The sequence below is a fragment of the Aquarana catesbeiana genome, linkage group LG03, assembly GCF_042186555.1.
Source record: "Aquarana catesbeiana isolate 2022-GZ linkage group LG03, ASM4218655v1, whole genome shotgun sequence".
In the NCBI taxonomy this organism is placed as follows: domain Eukaryota; kingdom Metazoa; phylum Chordata; class Amphibia; order Anura; family Ranidae; genus Aquarana; species Aquarana catesbeiana.
In genome coordinates, this window is record NC_133326.1 from 654,761,569 (window position 1) to 654,778,159 (window position 16,591).

Consider the following 16,591-nt stretch of genomic DNA (forward strand, 5'->3'; position numbering starts at 1 on the left):
TATAAAATAACAAACTACTACTATAAACTAACAAAACAGACCTTAGTTTACAGACTAACTTTACTAGAATACATTAAGCTTGTGTATTATAGGGCTTCTCAATTCTCAATCCCCTGGAGGAGAAATTCTCCAAAAAATGGAAAGTACCAGCAATTGACGCTGCGTTTTCCAATGTGAATAATAACTTGTGCTGTAGACAATGCACAGATGCTTAAAGATCCAACAGGTAAGAAGTTGGAAGCCCTGCTAAAGTCTGATTTTTTTTTTTTTTTTTTCCATAGCAGGTGCCGTCACCCAGCCCGCAGTCGCCATGATAGGCATCTGCCAATCCCTAAAGGACCAATTCAAACAGGCCCTTAGAGAGCTTCCTACACAACTAGCTCAAGATTTGGCTGAAATACCTAAGGCATTATGTTTTGCCATAGATGCCATCAAAGACTCTATTCACCAGGCATCCTGCCTCACGCTTATGCTTGTACATATGCGCAGACTCCTTTGGTTGAAAAATTGGTCAACTGGGTTCCCCTTTCATGGGGAGTGACTATTTGGAGAAGACTTGGATAAATATATCAAGACAATTTCTGCTAGGAAAAGTACCCTTTTACCAGTCAAAAAAAAAACGCCCTGCATTTAAACTGACTCTTTCCCCTGCCCCAGGGGCTTCTGCCTCTAGGCAGTGGCAACGGCCTTCGCTGTCAGACTATAGAGGAAGGACTCGGGGTCAGACCCAGGCTCAAAAGAGGCCCTGGGGTAGGAAATCTGCAAAACAGAATCCTAAAGCCTCATCTTGAAGAGGCAACCCCCTCACCAATGTGGGGGGAGGACTTCTGCAATTTTCAGAAGTCTGGAAAAAGGAAATTCAGGACAGATGGGTCATTTCCACGGTAACGGTTTTCTTTTTTAATAAATCTGCAAAAATGTCAACAATTCTGTATTTTTCTGTCAATATGGGGTGCGTGTGTACATTGAAGGGAAAAAAAATGAACTTAAATGATTTCAGCAAATGGCTGCAATGTAACAGAGTGAAAAATTTAAGCGGGTCTGAATACTTTCCGTCTCAACTGTACGTGCCATTGCTTCAGTTTGCTTAAGGGTGCATGTTCCGATCACGTCGGCACATGCAAATACAGGGGATATCTCCTAAACCGTGACGGTTTAGGAGATATCCAGTGTAACTACAGGTAAGCCTAATTATAGGCTTGCCTATAGTATAAAATGGTTGAAAAGGATTTACAACCACTTAAAACAGTAGACTGTTCCACCAGTAGTGGATCCCCCTGTCACTAGGTTGTGCAAGGCAACCATGATTCTGGTAGAGGAGTCTCCAGCTTTTAAGGATCTGGCTGACATACCTGGAGGGGGAGCAGATTCCCTCTGCTTTGGCTGAGTTGGCGGACCAGTTGGTCTGGGGGCTGCAGTTTGTATGCGATGCCTCTTGGACGCAGTTCCCTTGGTTGCTAAGCTCTGTTTCTGCAGTGGTGCTTAGACATGTATTGGGGCTTAAGTGTTGGTCTGCGGACTGAGCTACTAAAAAAGCTCTGACTGGGTTATCATTTCAAGGCAATTGTCTGTTTGGGGCTACCGTGGATGACATTGTTACGAGTCTCACAGGAGGCAAGTGTAAATGTCTTCCACAGTCTAAAATGGGGGTGAAAAGGGCCTTGAAGCGGATGCGGTCCTTCTCGGCACGTAATGGACCTGTTCTGGTGAGCCGAAGGCGGGGCTCCCTGGACCCACTAACAAGGATCCTTCAGCATGAAGGCACACCTTCACCTATGTCCTAGTGTTCTGGCCTTGAACCACGAAAAGGGTTTTTTCCTTCCAATTGGCGTCTGTCACCGGACTATTGGTAGTTCTCCTTGGGGCTGTGCAAGCCCTGCTGCTTCAGGGTGTGCTTGTCCCAGTTCCAGAAGGTCGGAATGGAGTCCATCCGCATGGTGGTGGCGTCCCTTCATCATGGGGACTTTCGGGCTTCTGTTGACATCATGGATGCTTATTTACGCACTCAAATATGTGCCCGACACCAACACTTCCTCTATTTTACTGTGGGAAAAGAGCATTTTCAGCTTGCAGTGTTGACTTTTGGTCTCCCCTCCACCCCTTGCGTACTCACAAAGGTGTTGGCCCCAGTTCTGGCGTGGTTACGTCAGTGGGGGATTGCGGTCCTGGACTGCTTGGACGATCTTCTGCGAGCAGTGTTCTCAGCTACCCTGAGGGGCGACACGGCTCGCTATAGAGACCTCGGTTTTCAGTTGGCTTCTATACTACCTGAAGTCTGCTCCAGCTCCTTTCAGAAAATTGGATTATCTGGGCCTTACTCTGGTTTCATCTCTGGCCAGAGTGTTTCTTCCTCTGGACAAACTCCAGACGTTGCATGCTGCGTTTCAACTACTATTGTCTCGCAGATGGGCCTCCCTTTGGTCCTGCATGTGGGTGTTGGGCCTGATGGTATCTTCCTTCGAGGCGGTTCCATTTACGTGGTTCCATACAAGCTCCTTTCAAGTGAGATCCTGGCGTAAAGTGCCCGAGGTCTCTGGGCTATCAGATTTGGCTTAGTCACAAAGCCAGGGGTCCCTGGTCTGGTGGCTTCTCTCTCTGATTTTGGCAGGGCACATCCTTTCTCCCCTTGTATTGGACAGTGATCACCACCAATGCCAGTCTGTCCGGGTGGGGAGGTGGCCTGGGACTGGGTTCTGCTCACGGTTGTTGGACGCTGGAGGAATCTGGACTGCTGATCGATATACTGGGACTTCGAGTGATCAGACTTATGTATGGATCGTGGAGGTCGACTTCAGGGGCTCAGGGTACAGATCCAGTCGGACGATGCCACGGTGGTGGTCTGTGTCAATCGCCAGGGCGGAATCGAGTTTGTTGGCAGACCTGACAGCCAGCATCCTCCGGTGGGCAGAACGCCTTGTTCCAGCCCCCACCACCGTATGCATTCTAGGAGTGGGAAAAATGGCAAGTGGTTGCCTCAGTCTGCTAGTGTTGGTCCCTTCTCCAGAACATATTTCATCTGATGTGTCTCCGATGGGGCACTCCCGAGGTAGACCTGTTGGCGTCCTGGCTTAACGGGACGGTACTGAGGTTTCTGGGCTCCTCTGGATGCTGCAGACGCTCTGGTGGGGCCGGTATAGTCGGATCTACACCTCTCCTCCTCAAGATTCTGCTGCGGCTTTTGCGCAGGATCAAGGCCGAAGGGATTCCGGTCATTCTAATGGGCCTGGATGGTCTTGTTGTTCTTGGTACACCAACCTGGTGCGCTTGGTCACTGACATCCCTTGGCGACTGCCTCTCAGGGAGGTTCTACTGTCCCAAGGGCAGATCTCCCATCCTGCTTCGAGCGCTGGTTTTTGAAGGCCTGGCTGTTATGAGCCAGGTGCTGAAGTTACGACACTGCTGAAGGCTAGGAAGCCTTCCTCTGGGAAGATTTACCACCGGACATGGATAGCATACATATCCTGGTGTGAGGCGCTTGCCATTTACCCTTGTTCTTAATGACCCTGATTTCGACCTTCCCTCACCGGGGCACCGGGGGGGGGTGTATGGTGGTTGAGTAGAACTTGGCCTTGAGTGCCATCAAGGGCCAGGTGTAGGCCTTGGCGGTTTTCTTCAGCGTCTCCTGGTCTTGCACTCCCTGGTGCGTACTCTTAAGGAATTTGACATCTGCCTCCACCGGTGTGGTCGCTTCTACCACCGTGGGATCTACTCTTGGTGCGTTTGGTTCTACAGGAGCCTCCCTTTGAAAATATTCGGGAGCTTCTTCTGCTTGCTCTGTCCCAGAAGGTGGCTTTTTTTTGGTTGCTATCACCTCTACTCGCAGAGAGTCGGAACTGTAGGCGTTACCATGTTATACTTTACCTAGTGATACACCAAATGAAGTGGTTCTTTGCCTCAAAAGGATTTTACAGGTAAATGTGATGAAAAATCCTATTTCTACACTTGCGTCGGTGCTCTGAAGGGAGATCTGCAGTCAAATTATTTTTAGGGAGTGTGAGAGGTGCCAAGGAAGCATAATAATGTTTGTTATATTTTAACCCCTAAAAGCCTGCATCACACCATATCAATGTGCATTGCACAGCAGGAATATTTTTTTCAAAGCATCGTGACCACTGCATGTGTATATGCACCTATAGTTGTCGTAGCAGCGCAACCGCGAGTGTAAACTAAACCTCACTCTCTGAGGACACCACTTTTTTTTTTTTTTTACCAAATCTATGAAAGAGAAGGAAATGAACAATAAAATCTAAGAGGATTTCTCAACTGTACTTAAAAAAAAAAAAAAATACAAATATTTTCACTTCTTCTAAGATTTTCCTTCACTTCCTGTTTTGTTCAAGGAATTGAAAGTAAAAGTAACAGCATACAACCAGCCCAGATGAGATGTTCATTATTGTGGTTTTTGGTTCAAAGTCTTGGACATAATTTTTATCACCCCCCCCCCCCCCCCCCCCCCACTTTTTTTTCCTTCTCTTTTTTTTAAGATGTGGGCTCTGAACAGAAGAGGGGGTTTTTGTTTGCTGATGTACCCAACAAGAGAATCCAAGGGTCCCAAAATTGTAGCATTGATCCTGTGGAGATAAGCGATAGGGCTTCTTTCAGACTCGCAGTACTGCTTACCTCCCTTTGTAAATGCTTGGTTTTTGTTTATTTTTAGTCTTAAATAGCCAAATTGTGATTTTTACATTGCAAGACCATGACACAGCTGTGAGTAAAGTGTTCGGCTCCTGGTTCCAGCCTCATTGAACTCGATAGGTAAGTTTGACAGGCACTGCCATTTGTCAAACTCTGCACCTCAAGTTAAAAATGCTGTGAAGCATTTGTGGGCACAGCATTTGTACAGCCCTGTTTGCATGTATTGTTACAATTCTAATAGGTGGCCAAACTAGGACTCAGCTGCCTTGTTTTCACTACCCCCTGGCTGCCCCTCTGAAAGAACTCTTAGATGATCCTTTCTCATGAGCAGACAAAGCTCTTGGGCCCAGTTCTTGATGTCTGGATTTAAGGAAGATCCCAAATTTCTAGGTATGATGATACAAGAGAGAATGAAGTGGCGAGGTCCTTCACATGATCAGCGTAAGAACTGGGCAGAATGAACAAATAGTGAAAATTGGGCACTATTAAACCTATAATTTGAAGATGTATTGTATTTATCGGTGTATAACATGCACCTTAATTTTAAGAGAGAAGTTTTATTGAACCACTTGCTGCCTGCCCACCGTCATATGACCGCGGGACGGTGCAGCTGTTATCCTGGGCCGCCGTCATATGACGGCGCTGCCTTCCAGGATCCCTAGGGGGCACCCGCGATTGCCCGGTAACCGAGCAGGACTGTGGATCTGTGTATGTAAACACACAGATCCACGTCCTGTCAGATGGGAGGAGACCGATGGTGTGTTCCTTGTACAGAGGAACACCGATCGGTCTCCTCCCCTTGTGAATCCCCTCCCCCCACAGTTAGAATCACTCCTTAGGAACACATTTAACCCTACAGCGCCCCCTCCTGGTTAACCCATTCGTTGCCAGTCACATTTATACAGTAATCAATGCAGTTTTATAGCACGGATCGCTGTATAAATGTGAATGGTCCCAAAAATGTGTCAAAATTGTCCGATGTGTCCGCCGCAATATCGCAGTCATGATAAATCGCAGATCGCCGACATTACTAGTAAAAAAAATAATAATAAAAATGTTATAAATCTATCCCCTTATTTTGTAGATGTTATAACTTTTGCGCAAAACAATAAATATACGCTTATTGCGATATTGTTTACCAAAAATATGTAGAAGAATATGTATCGGCCTAAACTGAGGAAAAAGTTCGTTTAAAAAAAAAAAATTTGGATATTTATTATAGCAAAAAGTAAAAAATATTGTGTTTTTATTTCCAAACTTGTCCCTCTTGTTTTGTTTATAGTGCAAGAAATAAAAACTGCAGGGGTGATCAAATACCACCAAAAGAAAGCTCTATTAGTAGAAACACACTGCAGTCCATTTAACATGATTTCCTCTGGGCCAAGTTCATATCTGTGCATTTTATAGAAAGAGCCAGGGACTTTTTTCTGGTTTTATAGATTTCAATGGATCAAAAATGTGTATTGAAAAATGCACCTGGAATATGCAACCTGCATAGGTGTGAACCAGGCCTTAGACATACTGGAATAGGCTTTCTTAAACGTTTTACCTCTGGCGAAGCTCTTGAAATAATTTTCAGGTCTTGGGGAACCCTTGTGCAGATTAGCCCATCTGGGGTTCATTAGGAAAATTCCCCTTATGTTTGTAGTCGGTAAGAAAAATGCCACCTTTACAGGGGTAGTTAAAATGCAACACTTATGCTGGGTTCACACCTATGCGAATTGGGTGCGGAAGTGGCTTGCACAATGCAGGAGTCCTGTGCGTCTTTGGCTCAGTTTCAGGGCCGAATTCAGGCAAAAATTCAGCCCTGATTTGTCCCTGTAACGGAGAACAGGGAAGCATCGGCCCCCTGCTGTGAGCCGCATCCGTCAGAGGTGTGAACCCAGCCTGACAGTCAGCTTAGAAGATCATTGGTGATATGCTATTTGCTTTGCCAAATAGGGGTGGAACTGGAAATATGCGGGCATCATCAGATGGGAGGTCAATTAACCATAGTTCAAGGAGCTCTGAACAACCTCTGGAGAAACCCTGGTTAAGAATGGCTGTACTAGAGGAAAATGATGGTCAGAGACTGTGGTCATGCTACAGGCTTTGTTGGAGACTGGAGATGTGCTGCAAAAGACCATGGAGACTGGGGACTTGTTACATGAGGCAAGAAGAGATCACTGTTCTTACCCCTTTACAAATCAATTGCCCCACTACTTTTTTTGGTGGTCAAAGTGTTGTGCAACAAGTACCTAAGGGTCTGACTACACTACCCTGATTTGGCTCTGAGTTCTGCCGCTTTCTCTGCCAGATACAGTGGATATAAAAAGTCTACACTCCCATGTTTAAAATGTCAGGTCTCTGCGATGTAAAAAAATTAGACAATGCCAAATCATTTCAGAACTTTTTCTGCCTATAATGTTACCTATAAATTGTACAACTTAATTGAACAAGAAACTGAAATCATTTAGGTGGAGTGAAGTAAAAATGGCAAACTTAGGCTGGGTGCGCACTGTCTTTGCATGCGACTCACAGCAGGGGTCCAGTGTGTCTCTGGTTCACTGTTTCAGGTCTGATTTCAGTCTGAATTTTTGGCTGAAATGGCCCAAAAGACGCATGGACCCCTCTGCAAATTCACACCAGAGCCGCAGCGGAGATATGTGAACTGGTTTCATAGAGAGCCGGTCAAAATTTCTTATTGCGAATTGGATGTGGAAAATCCACATCCAATTCGCAATAGTGTGAAACCAGCCTAAAATAATATGGTTGCATAAGTGTGCACACCCTTAAACTAATACTTTTTTGAAGCACCTTTTTATTTTATTACAGCATTCAGTCTTTTTGGGTTTGCCCACTCTTATTTGCAAAAACACTCCAAATCTGTCAGATTGTGAGGGTATCTCCTGTGCACAGCCTTCTTCGGATCAGCCTACAAATTTTCAATCGGGTTCAGGTCTGGGCGATTCCAAAACTCTAATCTTCTGGTGAAACCATTCCTTTGTGAATGAATGAATGATTTGTAAAGCGCTGCAAATGCGAACTGAATCGCCTCAAGGCGCTGATGCGTTTGTCAGCTTCATTAGAAGAGGTAAGTCTTGAGTTTTTTCCTGAAGGCCAGATGGTTTTCTTCCATGCGGATGTGAGTCGGAAGAGTTCCATAGCCGAGGTCCCTGGACTGCGAATCTTCGTTCTCCCCTTGCTTTGTAGCGGTATTTGGGAACGAGGAGGAGGTTTTGGCTAGATGATCGCAGATTGCGATTCGGTGTGTAATGTTTTATTTGTTGATATGGATGTATGATTTGGGTCGTCATCCTAAAAGATGAAGTTCCTTTTCATGTTCGGCTTTCTAGCAGAAGTTTGAAGGTTTTGTGCCAATATTGACTGGTATTTGGAACTGTTCATAATTCCCTCTACCTTGATTAAGGCCCCTGTTCCAGCTGAAGAAAAACAGCCCCAAAGCATGCTGCTGCCACCACGCTTTACGGTGGGTATGGTATTCTTTTGGTGATGTGCATTTTCTTTTGCGCCAAACATATCTTTTGGAATTATGGCCAAAAAGTTCAACCTTGGTTTCATCAGACCATAACACATTTTCCCACATCCCTTTGGGAGACTTCCGGTGTGTTTTTGCAAAATTTAGCCGTGCTTGGATGTTTTTCTTGGTAAGAAAAGGAGTTAGAGAGGTATAGCTGCTCTTGATCGCCACACTGTACAAGTCGGTCATTGTGTCTGGGGGAGAAGACGCTCCTTCGGCAGTGGCCCACACAGACTCCGCCCCCTGCTCCGCCGGCTCTTGTTTATCCTCATCCCTGGCCCGGCCCATCCTCTGGCTTGTCACCCTGCATCCCGCAATGGCAGGGTGTGTGATAGCAGCGAGCGGTGCAGGGGGTCACTTCTTTAGCAAGGATTTTACTGCCCCTCCCATCCTGGCACCCTAGGTGGCTGCCTGTCCAACCTAATGCTGACGCTGGCCCTGATGCTTTGGAAGCTCTCTGCGGGCCGTGGCTTTTGCTGTAGGATGTGACTAAGAAAACGTCATGAAAGACCTAGGACAGAGGCACTTTAAATGATAGCTGGTGTGTACTGACCCCTATTTAATGTGATTGCTTAATTCTGAACACAGCTACATCCCCAGTTATAAGAGGGTGTGCACACTTATGTAACCACATTATCTCTATATCTCCCCCCCCCCAAAAGATTTCAGTTTGTTTTCAATTGAGTTGAAAACTTTATAGGTCACATTAAAGGTGGGAAAAGCTCTGAAATGATTTATCTCTGTCTCATTTTTTTTTTACATCACAGAAACCTGACATTTTGTTAGGGGTGTGGAGACTTTGTATATCCACTGTATGTGATGACCGGTTCAGATACTTATGACCGACACTATGTAAAAAAAGGAAAAAAAAAACAGCTTGAAACAGAAGCTTATCTCGCTGCAGGGTGGAATGTTAAATCTTTGATCCCTTGAAAATTTCAGGGCACTGCTGTGTTGTGGAATTTTATATTAATGTATGTTGTCAGATGTCCCCCAGTGTCAGTTTTGCTGTAATACGCTCATGTCAGGGGACTCGCACATACAGATGTTGGTGGAAGACCATTGACTGCGGAAACCTTCCCGTGGACACGGCAGATCTGTTTGCTCTTTTAAGGATGGCGACTGCATCTAAACTCCTAAGTAAGCAAATCTGCGTACATGGGAACCATAGCATAACCATACAAAATCATGGCCCACTGAGCCGTGATAGAGTATGGCTCACCTCATTGGTAGCAGTGGGAATGTGCACACGATCGTGTTCAGAGCCATGTAAGTAATGTTCAAATTGTGAGTCCTTTGTGTCTCACAAAGGATTTGCCGCATGTCCCTGAACATGAGCGTCTGCACACGTCACAACTGTATTTCTATTTGAATATATACGTGTGTGTGATTGGTTCTTTTGAAAGAATACAAGTGTCTGATTGGCTGTTTCTGAATCCATCAACTTCCTTTGTTTATTCATGTTGACAGTATAAATAAAAGGAGTAAAAACATTCAAGGCAGGATTCTGCTAAGCTCAAGGTGATACCAGCATATGTCTGTGTTACTTGGGGAAATACAAAGTGCGTTTTCCCGGCATTATATGAGAGAGCTGTTTTTGTGCTTTTAAGCGCAAAGAAATGATATGCTTATAGGGAGAAGCTTACAATTTCCCTGACAGCCGTTATCTAACACATTCTAGTAGTGTATTAGTAGTGATCTAGCACGCAGTAGGAGAACCACTGTTTCCTGTATTGACATCTGTGGCCAGTGGGAGAAATCACAATGCCCAGCAGGGCAAACTCTACCTGACACACCAAGAAGTGTCGACTAGCAACTATGCCTGGAGCACTTTAAAAGAAGGCTAGTACAAACCTTTCCTTCTCAATAAAGGTGGCAGCCTCCTCTTGTGTTTACCTGAGGCCTCAAATCTTTTTCGTCACTTATCGCAGCATGCTTGTGCAGCAACTCTCCATAGGCTTGGTATGGAATCATGCGCCTTCACCAAAGAAAAGTGCATTTTAAAACAACACATACTTATTCTTTTTGCTCTTATGTCATGACCTGGCCTACTTGAACCCACTCTCTCGTCCACAGATACATACTTACCTCAATGTCATGGACTCTGGTGCTCGATAAGTCTCGCTGTCCCGACTGCACCTGTACATCGCAGCGCCATGGGGCTGTGTGCTAAAGCCAGAGATGGCAGGACACAGGCCCCATAGAAGTGTATAGGGCTCTAATGCACAGGTACAGCCAGTATGTAAACAAGCAGCAGAGGCCACTATTACAAATCATGGCCCCCATGGACAGAAGCTTACAGTGCTAAATTTCACAGATCTGCCAATGAGGGAGAAAGAGAATATTGGGAAGAAAAAAAAAACACTACCCTTGTATGTTTAACGCTTAGGCTGGGTTCACACTAGCTGCGGCTCACAGCAGGGGTCTGGTGCATCCCTGCTCTCCTTTTCAGGTGCGAATCAGGTCTGAATTTTTGCCTGAATTCGTACCTGAAATGGAGCCAAAGATGCACAAGATTCTTTTCCAGTGCGCTTCCCGGCCGCCCCGGAGGTGTGTGTGAACTGGCTCCATTGAGATCCGGTCACACCCTTCTGTCAATGCATAAATGTGAACCCAGTCTTATGTGTCTCCTTGACAGTAGCGTTTGTCCTGTCACCTCTCCTGCTTTTCTTTCCTCCCTCCCTAGACCCCATTCACACCTGAGCGTTTTGTAGCTTAAAGCCTGAAGCTACAAAACGCTGGAGGGAAAAAAAAAATCAATTCAAGTTCTGGAACTTTTTTTTTAGGCAGATTTGTGTGTTTTTCTACTTTTTACATTGGTGACCTTCTGACTTGTACAAAAATGCGTCAAAATCGCACGACTTTCTGCCTGAAAACGCTATGCTCAGGTGTGAATGGGGCCTAATCTGTGTTCCCTCCACACAATCTGTGTCATTCCCGTTGCTTTCTTCCCCCCTCAGCAACAGTAAATCTTACACTGGTATTAAACCCAAAAGCAAACATTATATTGCAGATGACTGTACTAGTTTTCTTTTTTTAGTCTTTCTTCTATTTTCATCTGGTTATCTGGGCAGTGAGTCTGTTGATTTTTGTAAGAAAAAGCTCTCCTGCAAATGTAGCAATTAGAGGGATGAGACAAACCATTTACAACTGAAAGGGGTGCTTATCAATGATCAACTTTTATTTATTTTTTTTTTGGAAAACCTTTATCTCAAATGGAAAAAAAAAACGATGCTGTAACTACTTATAAAGTGTGAGCTGGAATTTGGCTTCAATTTGTTAGTGCATTCAAATCTACTAGTAGATCTAACACTTCCCTCCCCCAGTGTTGGCATTGCTGCTGATTAGGGATGAGCCTGATGTTCGAGTCGAACATCGGGTGTTCGCCGAATAGCGAACCATTTGGGGTGTTTGCGGCAAATTCGAAAGCCGCGGAACACCCTTTAAAAGTCTATGGGAGAAATCAAAAGTGCTAATTTTAAAGGCTTATATGCATGATATTGTCATAAAAAGTGTTTGGGGACTTGGGTCCTGCCCCAGGGGCCTTGTATCAATGCAAAAAAAAAGTTTTAAAAACTGTGTTTTTCGGGAGCAGTGATTTTAATAATGCTTAAAGTGAAACAATAAAAGTGAAATATTCCTTTAAATTTCGTACCTGGGGGGTGTCTATTAGTATGCCTGTAAAGTTGCACATTTTTCCTGTGTTTAGAACAGTCCCTGCACAAAATAACATTTCTAAAGGAAAAAAAGTCTTTTAAAACTATTCGCGGCTATAATGAATTGTCGGGTCTCGGCAATACAGATAAGTCATTGAAAAAAATGGCATGGGGTCCCCCCAAAAATCCATACCAGGCCCTTTTGGGTCTGGTATGTATATTAAGGGGAACACCGAACCAAAATTAAAAAAAAAAAAAAAAAAATTGCGTGGGGGTCCCCCCAAATTCCATACCAGGCCCTTCAAGTCTGGTATGGATATTAAGGGGAACCCTGCGCCAATTTTTTTTTTTTTTTTAACTGGCGTAGGGGCCCCCCTCAAAATCCATACCAGAAAGGGTCTGACTTTTTTTGTGAAATGGTAGGGATACAATGTACCCGTTACCATTTCAAACGGGGGGGCCCCCTTGTTAAAGAGGGCTTCCAGATTCCGATAAGCCCCCTGCCCATAGACCCCCACAACCCCTGGGAAAGGGTTGTGGGGATGAGGCCCTTGTTCCCATCAACATGGGGATAAGGTGCTTTGGGGACTACCTCAAAGCACCCTCCCCATGTTGAGGGCATGTGGCCTAGTATTGTTCAGGAGGGGGGGGGCGCTCTCTCATCCCTCCCCTCTTTTCCTGCGGCCTGCCAGGTTGCGTGCTCGGATAAGAGTCTGGTATGGATTTTTGGGGGGACCCCCACGCCATTTTTTTTTTTTTAAATCTTGGTGTTGGGTTCCCTTTAAGCCTGGTTTCACACTTGTGCGGTGCGAATTGAAGCTCAGGTTTCACTGGGGAGATAACAATCTCCTGTTCAACGAATTCATTGCATTTTTGCTCAGGATTAGAGAGCAGGGAGAGGGGGAGGGAGGGGGGGAGAGGGGGAGGTGTAGTGAGGAGAAAGAGAAAATCCTTGTTCAGAACGCAATGCATCTGCGAATCAGATGCGTTCCCATAGGAGATAATAGGCTTGTAGTTCGCACCGCAATGCCCAAAAAACGCACACGTTTTTTGTGCAATGCGCAGTGCGAATGCAACGCACATATGTGAACCAGATGCATTCATATGAATGTATTTTAAAATGTCCTGCGAATTAGATGCGGTGTAAGCCGCATCTAATTCGCATAGGTGTGAACCCGGGCTAAAATCAGGTCTGGTATAGATTTTGAAGGGGACACCTACACCATTTTTTTTAGAAAATTGGTGCGGGGTTCCCCTTAATATCCATACTGGACCTGAAGGGCCTGGTATGGAATTTTGGGGGACTCCATGCAATTTTTTTTTAAATTTTGGTTCGGGGTTTCCCTTAATATTCATACCAGACCCAAAGGGCCTGGTATGGATTTTTGGGGGGACCCCCATGCTGTTTTTTTCAGTGACTTTTAGCTGTATTGCTGAGCCCCGACAATTCATTATAGCTGCGAATAGTTTTGAATGACTTTTTTTCCTTTAAAAATGTCATTTTATGCAGGGACTGTTCTAAACACGGGAAAAATACGCCACTTTACAGGCATACTATAGACACCCCCAGGTACGAAATTTAAAGGAATATTTCACTTTTATTTCACTTTAAGCATTATTAAAATCACTTCTCCCGAAAAAATAGCCGTTTTTAAAACTTTTTTTGCATTGATACATGGGCCCTGGGCCAGGACCCAGGTTTCCCAACACTTTTTATGAAAATAACTTGCATATTAACCCTTAAAATTAGCACACTTGATTTTTCACGTCTGTGTCCCATAGACTTTAACAGAGTTCGCGCGTTTTAACAAATTTTTTGCCTGTTCGCATGTTCTGCTGCAAACTGTACCGGGGGGTGTTCGGCTCATCCCTGCTGCTGATCAAAGCTGCATCTGTGCTCCTTCATCCAGAGTGGGGGCACACTAAAACAGGAGGTGTGTTATCAGCCAGATCACTTGGTGAAAACAAGGAAAAAAGCCTAAAAAAAAGAAAACTAATGCAGCCACCACATATAATGATTGGTAAGCTGCAATATATGACATTTTTGTTTTTGGGTTTAAAGCTGTCGGTTGACTGGCCTCTAGTGCCTTGATTTTAGGCACAGTGCCAAGAACAGAGAGCGACTGAGCATGTGCAGAGCAGGCTGAGTCCATGCATTACTGGATTTTAAACAGTATAGGGCTTATTTGTAATGTTTTACATACCTATACCTGCAAACAGGGCCAGCCAGAGGTGATCCATCAGGACTTAATTTTCTGACTAAAGTTCCACTTTAACTCAGAAAAGTCCCTTCTATCTGCCTCCTCCTAATCTCCAAATTATTTTATTTTATTATTCTTGCTGCTGTGATATGACTTCCTGTTAGAGGGTGGCTATATTCATCCCCCATGGTCCTGTACATAGGCGTGCTCATGTACCCTGTACCCTGCAGATTGCTCCTGCCATTGCTGCCCCCCCCCCCCCAACCCCACGTTCCTTGTGGCACTGCTGGCTTCCCTCCTGTCCTCTCCTGCTGGCTACTGCTGTTGTGGGCACACCGGGATGTTTCAGGATGGAGAAATATGTCATTCGCCGGCCCCTTCCTTTTCTGAATGAACATAGTGAGTGATTGGTACCGGCCACTCACTGTGTTCATTCATAACTGAAGCATAGTATACGGTGTTCGTGAATGAACAGGAAGTCACAGAGCACTTCCCATTCATTCACTGTCCAGTGCAGCTGAGGATTCTCTGTCCTCAGTCCCTTTCTGCCTCAATAGTGAAAGTAAAAAATTAATTTTGTAAAAAATAAAATAATAAAAAACTACTGCCACAATTGTCTCTGACCTACTGACTGACACCATCCACAGTCCTACTGATACATCCCCTGCTCTACTGACACTGTCTGTTTTAATACATATTAAAATGTTTGTTTACCTTTAGACCCCTTTCACACTGGGGCACTTTGCAGGTGCTACAGAGCTAAAAATAGTGCCTGCAAAGCGCCCTGAAAGAGCCGCTGCTGTCTCTCCAATGTGAAACCTCCGAGGGCTTTCACAGTGGAGCGGTGCGCTGGCAGGACGCTAAAAAAAAGTCCTGCTCGCAGCATCTTTGAAGCGGTGTATAAACCGCTCCTGTCCATTTAAATCAATGGGGCAGTGCGGCTATACCGCCAGCATAGCGCTGCTGCAGCAGTGCTTTGCGGTTGTTTTAACCCTTTCTCGGCCGCTAGCGGGGGTTAAAAGCACCCTGCTAGCGGCCAAATAGCGCCGCAAAGTTGACGGTATAATGACGCTTTACCGCCGACGCACCCACCGCCCCAGTGTGAAAGTAGCCTTATTTATAAGAGAGTGTGTGAATATATATAACGTGTGTGTGTGTGTGTGTGTGTGTGTGTGTGTGTACAGACACACACACTCACTGGCCACTTTATTACGTACACCTTGCTAGTACCGGGTTGGACCCCCTTTTGCCTTCACAACTGCCTTCATTCCTCATGGCATAGATTCACCAAGGTGCTGGAAACATTCCTCAGAGATTTTGGTCCATAGTGACATGATTGCATCACGCAGTTGCTGCAGATTTGTCGACTGCACATCCATGATGTGAATCTTTCATTCCCCCACATCCCAAAGGTGTTCTATTGGATGAGTTCTGGTGACTGTGGAGGCCATTGGAGTACAGTGACCTCATTGTCATGTCCAAGAAACCAGTGGTGAGATGATTTGAGCTTTGTGACATGGTGCATTATCCTGCTGCAAGGAGCCATCAGAAGATGTGTACACTGTAGTCATAAAGGGATGGACATGGCCAGCAAAAAGACAGGTAGGCCATGGCATTGAAATGATGCTTAATTGGTACTAAGGGGCCCAATGTGTGCAAGAAAATATCCCCAACACCATTACACCACCACCAGCCTGAAATTGATACAAGGCAGGATGGATCCATGCTTTCATGTTTATGCCAAATTCTGACCCGACCATCTGAATGTCACAGCTGAAATCAAGACTCGTCAGACCAGGCAACGTTTTCCCAATCTTCTATTGTCCAATTTTGGTGACCCTGTGCAAATTGTATCCTCAGTTTCCTGTTCTTAGCTGACAGGAGTGGCACCCGGTGTGGTCTGCTTCTGTAGCCCATATTCTTCAAGGTTTGATGCATTCAGAGATGGTATTCTGCATACCTCGGTTGTAACAAGCGATTATTTGAGTTACTGTTGCCTTTCTATCGTCTTGAACCAGTCTGCCCATTCTCCTCTGACGTCAACAAGGCATTTTCCTCCCCACAACTGCTGCTCGATGGATATTTTCTCTTTTTCGGGACATTCTCTGTAAACCCGAGAGATGGTTGTGTGTGAAAATCCCAGTAGATCAGTAAGAATGTAATCAGCCTCTCCTGCTCGCTCCCGAGATGGACTATAGGATGTGTAATGCTCAGAGCAGACCACAATTGTATGTCATTGGGGCTCGTGGTGCAGTGTTGCCAGTACTGGGGGAGATTTCAGGCCCCCCTCCTTCACAGAGAGGTAAGCACAAACCTGGGCAAAGTTCATAGTTACATTAGGGTGTTGGGCTTCCTTTTTTTTTTTTTTTTGTAATATAACATGTACAGCATCACACGAAAGTGAGTACACCCCTCACATTTTTGGAAATATTTTATTATATCTTTTCATTTGACAACACTGAAGAAATTACACTTTGCTCACTTTGCCAAGGCACTCAAGTAGTGAGTGTACGGCTTGTATAACCCCTTCCCGCCGACCGTACGCAGATATGCGTACTCGGCTTTCCGGGGTTATACCG